This window comes from Mustela nivalis (assembly GCF_964662115.1).
Source record: "Mustela nivalis genome assembly, chromosome: 4".
In the NCBI taxonomy this organism is placed as follows: domain Eukaryota; kingdom Metazoa; phylum Chordata; class Mammalia; order Carnivora; family Mustelidae; genus Mustela; species Mustela nivalis.
In genome coordinates, this window is record NC_139023.1 from 64,968,291 (window position 1) to 64,975,498 (window position 7,208).

A 7,208-nucleotide genomic window follows, 5' to 3' on the forward strand; every position below is an offset into this window, starting at 1 on the left:
TACTAAAGAATGAATGGGTCAGCCAGGAAATTAAAGAAGTTAAACAATTCATGCAAACTAATGAGTATGAAAAACATTGGTTCAAAACTTTTGGGATACTGCAAAGGCGGTTCTTAGAAATACATAGCCATACAAGTCTCTCTCAAAAAATTAGAAAAATCCCAAGTACACAAGCTAGCCTTACACTTAAAGGACCTGGAGGAAGAACGGCAAATAAAGCCTAAACCAAGCAGGAGAAGAGAAATAATAAAGATCAGAGCCGGAATCAATGAAACAAAAACCGGAAGAATAATAGAACAGATCAACAAAAGTAGAAGCTGGTTCTTTGAAAGAATTAATAAGATCGATAAACCTCTGGCCAGACTGACCCAAAAGAAAAGAGAAAGGACCCAAATTAAAACAATTGTGAATGAAAGATCAGAGATCGCAACCAATACCGAGGAAATAGAGACAATTGTGAGAACATATCACCAGCATCTATATGTCAACATATTAGGAAATCTGGAAGAAATGGATACATCCCTGGAAACTTATAAATTCCCAAGACTGAAACAGGAAGAGGCAGGCAATTTGAACAAACCAAAAACCAGCGAGGAAATTGGAACACTAATCAAAAACCTCTCCAAGAAACAAGAGTCCAGGGCCAGATGGCTTCCCAGGGGAATTCTACCAACCATTTAAAGAAGAATTAATATGTACTCTACTGAAGCTGTTTCAAAAAATAGAAATGGAAGGAAAACTTGCAAACTCATTCTATGTGGCTCCAGTTAGTCTAGACATTAACCCAGGAGTTGGATGAACGGAACCCCCCCACATCTGTTAGGAGGAAGCAGAGTGAGAGGGTCAACTTCCCCTTCCTTAGGGAGGGCCTGTTTCCTCCATCCCGGGTTCTGTCAGGAGGAAGCCCATTTTAATAATTATTATTTAATCTTTCAGGAGAGAGTTTATTGGCCTTGTTAAGTGAACAAACATGTTCCGCAGGAGGCGCTTAGGTCAGGGTCCTGAGTTAGGACCCTGAAGCCCTGGATCTGGAGTACCTCCATCCATCTGCCCTGTTCCCTTCCTGCAGGAGAGATCTAGGGGACAGATCCTGCAGTGTTACAGGAGATCAGTACTTTCTTAAATTTTGCAACCTGAAATCATTCCAGTGCATTAAAAAGCATTCCAATGGAGAGTCCAGGGAACTGAAGAAGAGAGAAGGTCCATTAGCCAAGAAACCCTCCCCCAACTCCCAGGTGGCATCCCACAAAAGATATGACAGAGATTCCTGGTGTCAAAGTGACCTGAAGCATCCCTCAGATGGAATGGCTATTATCACTGCCTGCCCTCAAAGGCCATGTAGGAGAAAGGCAAGCAACCCCTTGCTTCCTCATCGTTTTCTAGACTGCAAAGTGGGAGCTAGGGCATGGACCAGGACTCCATGCCTTGTCTTGAAGGCCATGCCCTATTTTACCTTGCCTCGAAAAACCTGCAGTTGTTAACCATTGGAGAACCCTAGAAAGGTTTTCCAAGGGGGAAATTACCTAATTTTGTAATTTAAATAGTTAGTAGAGGACATTGACAGAAGACAGTAAAGATAGAAATCCATAATGGTCTAAGTAACATTCCAACACATATAGTCAACTTACATGTCAGCTTCTCGGTCCTGGGTTGGATTTTAATTCCATTGCGTACTGGTTTCAGCGGGCTCCCAGTGGAGGTCCCACGGTCAGAAGCAACTAGACCAGAGATGGGAAAGGGATGGAGGAGGAGGAGACCTCACATGGGAGTCAAGATTGGGACTTAGGTGCTCTCCTGTGCCCAAGACAGACAGCTTTGTGTAAGGTCAGGAATGAAGAGAGGGCACCGAGTTTCCAGGTCTTATTACCATCCTGGCCAGGGTACCAACTTCCAGCAAAAGGCAGCCCTGTAGATCAGCCTTTAGCTAGAGCATTGGAGCCTAACCAATGGGCATGAACATATTCCAATAAGATCACACTCTCTGAAATGCCCCTGGAGTGAGAGCAAAGGAAGAAGAGAGGAAGTACTCACCAAATTTGCACCATGGCTCAGAGTCCTGACGAAAGGACTCGAAGCCCCACGTTGTGGGGCAAATAATTTGGGATAGTTGGGGTTTGGAGAAAATGGTCAAGAAAGAATTCCTAAGATGTTTTTGATGGAAAAAGGTGTTTTTATTAAAGCTTGGGGACAGGACCCATGTGCAGAGAGAGCTGCACTGGGGTTGTGTGCAGTGGGTGATTATATAAAATTTCTTATCCTATGGAAGGAGGGTGATATTAGGGTCCCAGGAAATTGACTCTATGATTTCTGGAGGTCTGCTATGGATAAGACTGCTTTTTTTCCTATAAATCGTTGAGACAATTCCAAACTCATGGAGATGCATGTCCTGTGGGACTGTGATCTGTATCAGTCAACCCTTTGGGTTTTCCCCTTCCTTTGTTCTCCAGCAGCCAGAAGTGCTTGAGGAATGTCACACATCTCCCACCTGGGGGAGGTTTGGGGGTGTTAGCTTGGGGTTTGCCTCCAGCTTGCCTTTTGAACCCCCAACACCCGTGGGAGAACTGTGTGGCAACGCTTGGCTGATATTTGGGAAGTCTCTCTCTGTTCCCATTCCACTCTGAAATATCTTCTCCTTTGTTCCATGGCTGCACATTGTCACACTTGTGATTCTCATTGAAAACGAACTCGGCATTGGGAACACTGAGGTAGGGGAACTGACAGGACTCCATTTCAGAAAGGTTCCCTCTCCGCAGTTCCTCAGCTGGGTCCCGTTTACTCACGTTCCGCATTTTGCCTCTGAACGAGCCAACAAAGCTATGTTCCCATTTCATGGGGAGAAGCAAGAAAGTGAATCATCCTCTGAGTTTTGTCCTAGGTCCCCAATACCTGATAACATCTAAGAAAAGCTGGGTCCCAAACTTGTTCCAGGACATTATCTCCAAGCAAGCCTCCGCTGATGCTGGCTTCAGTATTCCCACCTTTGGTTATGTACAAAATTACATTTTTTAAAAAAGATTTTATTTATTCATTTGACAGACAGAGATCACAAGTAGGCAGAGAAGCAGGCAGAGAAAGAGGGGAAAGCAGGCTATCTGCCAAGCAGAGAGTCTGATGCGGGGCTCGATCCCAGGACCCAGGGATCATGACCTGAGCTGAAGGCAAAGGCTTTAACCCACTGAGCCACCCAGGCGCCCACAGAATGACATTTGTCATTCACCCAACAATCTCCTTTGACTGACGCTACCCTGGATTCCTGGGGGAACAGTACCCTGAGCCCTTTTCCAGTATAAACCCCTAACCCAAAGTGAGGAAGAGGCTCATTCTCATTTCCTTTCTGAGTCTCCCAGACATTTCATCCGCTCGTCTCTGTCACTCATGCTATTCCAGTAAACTCCGTTCTCACTTTCTCTGGCTTGCCTTTGATTTCTGTCCTGTGCGAAGCCAAGGGACCTCTTGGCTGGTCCTGTAGGACTTTCCCCTGTGTTCCCAGACTCAGTATCAGGGGGTTCTTCCTGTTGCAGAAGCAGAAGGGAAAGTCTGCATGACCGGCTACGACCCTGAATCTACCATGCTAAGCCAACAGAATTAATTCTCCACCAGGCACTGTTTCCAGCCACAGGTCTGCATCATTACAAGGGGTCCCTGAGTCCACAGGAGCACCCAGAAGGGCCTGAAAATCAAATAGAAAATAATGGTCTAATAAGGCGCCTGGGTGTCACAGTCAGTTGAGCAATTAACTCTTGGTTTTGGCTCAGGTTGTGATTTCAGGGTCATGAGATCGAGCTCCATGTCTAGCTCCATGCTCATTATGGAATCTGTTTGAGATTTTGTCTCCCTCTCCCCTCTTGCTCATTCTCTCTATTTCTCAAATAAATAAATCTTTATAAAAATTACTGGTCTAATAAAAGTACACGCCACTGTTTTTCAAATGGATATACTTTTGAGAATCTTTTATAAAATGAATGAACTATAGAGTAATAATTCACACCTTTAGATCAGTTTCTCCCAAAATAATGACTACTAGAAAATTATTTGGGTTCACATGTTTTATTGATATCAGATAAACATCTTTCCATTTGGAAATCACTGCAGTCCAGTGCAGAGGTGGGGAGCAGGTACTGGCGGGCAGGCTAGAAGTAAAGACGGAGGAACAGGTGAACTGGTGCAGGTGAGAGGTGGGAAGGCCTGTGGCAGGCAGCTGGTGCAGGGGTGGGGGATGACTTTGTGCTGTTGGTTCTGTATCTCGTGGGGTGGTGGGCACACACAAAGCAGAGGCTCCCCGCTCCCTCTCTCTCCACCCAGCCCTCTGCTTCACAGGTCGGTGCAACCCTTCAGGCTGCTCGGAGCTGGCTCATAGCCAGCTTCGGTCTTATTCCTTCATCTCTCCACTGGATCCCTGCACAGATGACTGGGTTCAGGACTACTCTTCCCAACTCTGACCCCAGCTTTCCTACAACCCACCTTCTGGTCTTTGCTTGCCAGCCCCCCAGCACCCCACACTCAGTTTCCCCTCTGGCCTTAGGACACTGCTTGACTCGAGTCTGACAAGGAGTGTGCTTTAGACATCTCTGGGTAGGACTAGGTGATCTCTGAAACTTCTTGGATGGCGGTGAGGTAGGAAGAGAGGAAGGGGTCACATTCAAGTTTGGGTTGTCCTGCTGGGATCTGGGTGGATAGAGATGCCTCTGAGACCGGCAGAGAGGGGAGCAATTTAGGGGGAGAAGAAGGGGAGCTTGGTTTTGTGCAGGTTTTGTGAGATACTTCCTGGTAAGACTTCCAGGAGAGGCAGTGGAGCAGGTACAAACAGCAGGGGAGGCCAAGAGCTCTTGCGGTGACATCACTGACAAAGAACTGGCAGTCCTCTGCAGCAGTCCCCATCCACCCATTCTTGATCATTTTAACATCTCTCCACTCCACCCCATTTGACCTTGCTCATCTTTAGCCCTTTGCTCTATTGGCCGTCACTGGTCAGTGCAATGATTTGAACACATTGTTATTACTCAAGTTTCCTGCCTGGCTTTGGCCATTTGTCTCTCTCTATCCCCATCCTTCCTTCCTCACCCACTCCTCGCTCCCTTCCACGCCCACTCAGTAATTAACTAGGTAGCTCCTCTGTGCCAAAAACTAAGGTTAGGGCCTTGGTGATGAGTAATCCAGACTTTGGAGGTACAAGCCAAGAGGTGTGTGAAATCTGTTCTTGTTCCAGCAAGGAGCCGACAAACTCTTACACAAGGATTCCCACCCACTGCCAAGTGGAATTTTCCAGCCCCCTCTAGGCATTGTCTTCTGGCTTCATGACCTCTCACCCCAGAGCCCTAGGCCTCCAGGTTTCTGCTGCATCCTTTCTCTCTCCTGCACTCCTGTGACACACAGCAGGGCAGCAGGGACCCATCAGCCAATGTCAGGACAAGCTAAAGTCCCCACACCCCCAGAGGGGTGTATAACACTCAGTGTAGAACACTGAGCCTGAGGAACTTCCCTCTTTCTGTAACCTCTGAACCCCGAGGCCTCTGAACCCGCAACCCTGTGTTGAGTGTTGCACTTTTCATGGTTTTTTTTTTTAAGATTTTATTTATTTATTTGACAGAGAGGGATCACAAGTAGGCAGAGAGGCAGGCAGAGAGAGAGGAGGAAGCAGGCTCCCTGCTGAGCAGAGAGCCAGATGTGGGACTTGATCCCAGGACCCTGAGATCATGACCTGAGCCGAAGGCAGAGGCTTTAACCCACTGAGCCACCCAGGCACCCCACTTTTCATGTTTTAAAACCATGTCTTAGATGTCTGCCTCTGCCATTGGCCTGAAGTTTGCTCAAGTGGCTGCATTCAGCTCTGCATTCTCCACACTTGGCTCAGGTACCCCCCCCCCCACATATATATTAGCAACTGGAAAGTTTGTCGTTACTTGTCTTTTGGCTGCTCTAACCAGGCCCCTTTGGACAGAGTTGGGGGATGAATTCTGTCCCCCCCTTAAAAAAACAGGTCCAAGTCCCAACCCACTATACCTGTGGCCTTATTTGGAAATAGGGGCTTTGTAGAAGAGACTCAAAGAAAGTGTGTGACCATGGAGGCAAGTTATGTGGCTACAGTCCAGTGATGCCAACAATTGCCGGCAACCATCAGAAACCAAAGAAGCAAGAAGTGTTCCCTCTCGGGGCCTCCAGAACCATGAGAGAATGAATTTCTGTTGTTCCATGCCCCTCACTGTGTGGTGAATCCTCATAGCAGCCCTTAGGAAAGAGGAAGAGAAACAGCCTCATTTAAAGTGTGTGTTGGGGGAGTGCCTGAGGGGTTCTCTCTGTTTTATCCAATTCTTGATTTCAGCTCAGGTCATGATGTCAGGGGTGTGAAACTGAGCCCTGTATGGGCTCCATACTCCACCTGGAGTCTGCTTGAGATTCTTTCCCTCTGCCCCTCCTGCTCATCCTCTCTCTCTCTCTCTAATGAATAAATAAATAAGAGTTGGGAACCCTTGAAGGGGGAGTGCTCACATAAGTACCACTCACTACAGCTGGCATCACCTGCAGAAATAATTATTTGGGACAAGAGAGGGCATTTTTCACACGAATTCCATCTCCTTTTAAGACGAAGAAGGAAGGTCCCTCCCCACCCCCGCAACAGGGCATGAAGCACGCTTGCCGCCAAGGAGAAACTGCCCAACCTCAAACTCCCGGTCTTCTCCATTCCCAGTTTCCTCCTAAAATCCAAGAGAAGCTGACCTTTCCTCCGTCTCTTCAGACCTGTCTATGGCTCACCATAGCTCGAGATTTCTCTGCGATTCCTGAATAAACTAGTTTTGGAAGCAAAGTAACTGGCTCTTCCCTTTGTAAGGTGGAACCTACAAACAGCATAAACAAGAACCACGCGGTCCAAGACCCAGCGAGGGCGTCAACAGGTGTGTCTGGGGCTCCCGCGCTCGTGCAGGCTGCTCTGACTGCACAGACCCGGGGCACGCTCTGCTCTCCCAGAGATCACGCGCTTCTCCTGCACTCCGCAGCGACTGTTGGAGGGGGTGAGAGGAGCCCCAGCAGTGGGGCCAGGGTACCAATAGATAAAGGCTCCCGGAGTTTGGGGCATGGCACAGTTCCTGCAGACTCAGCCTGGCAGGGCCCGCCCTGCCACCCGCCCCGGGCCTCCAGGAGACACGCCGGCGACAGAGGCCACCCGACGCACACGGACCACAGGCCCGCGCTGCCCGGACCACAGGCCCGCG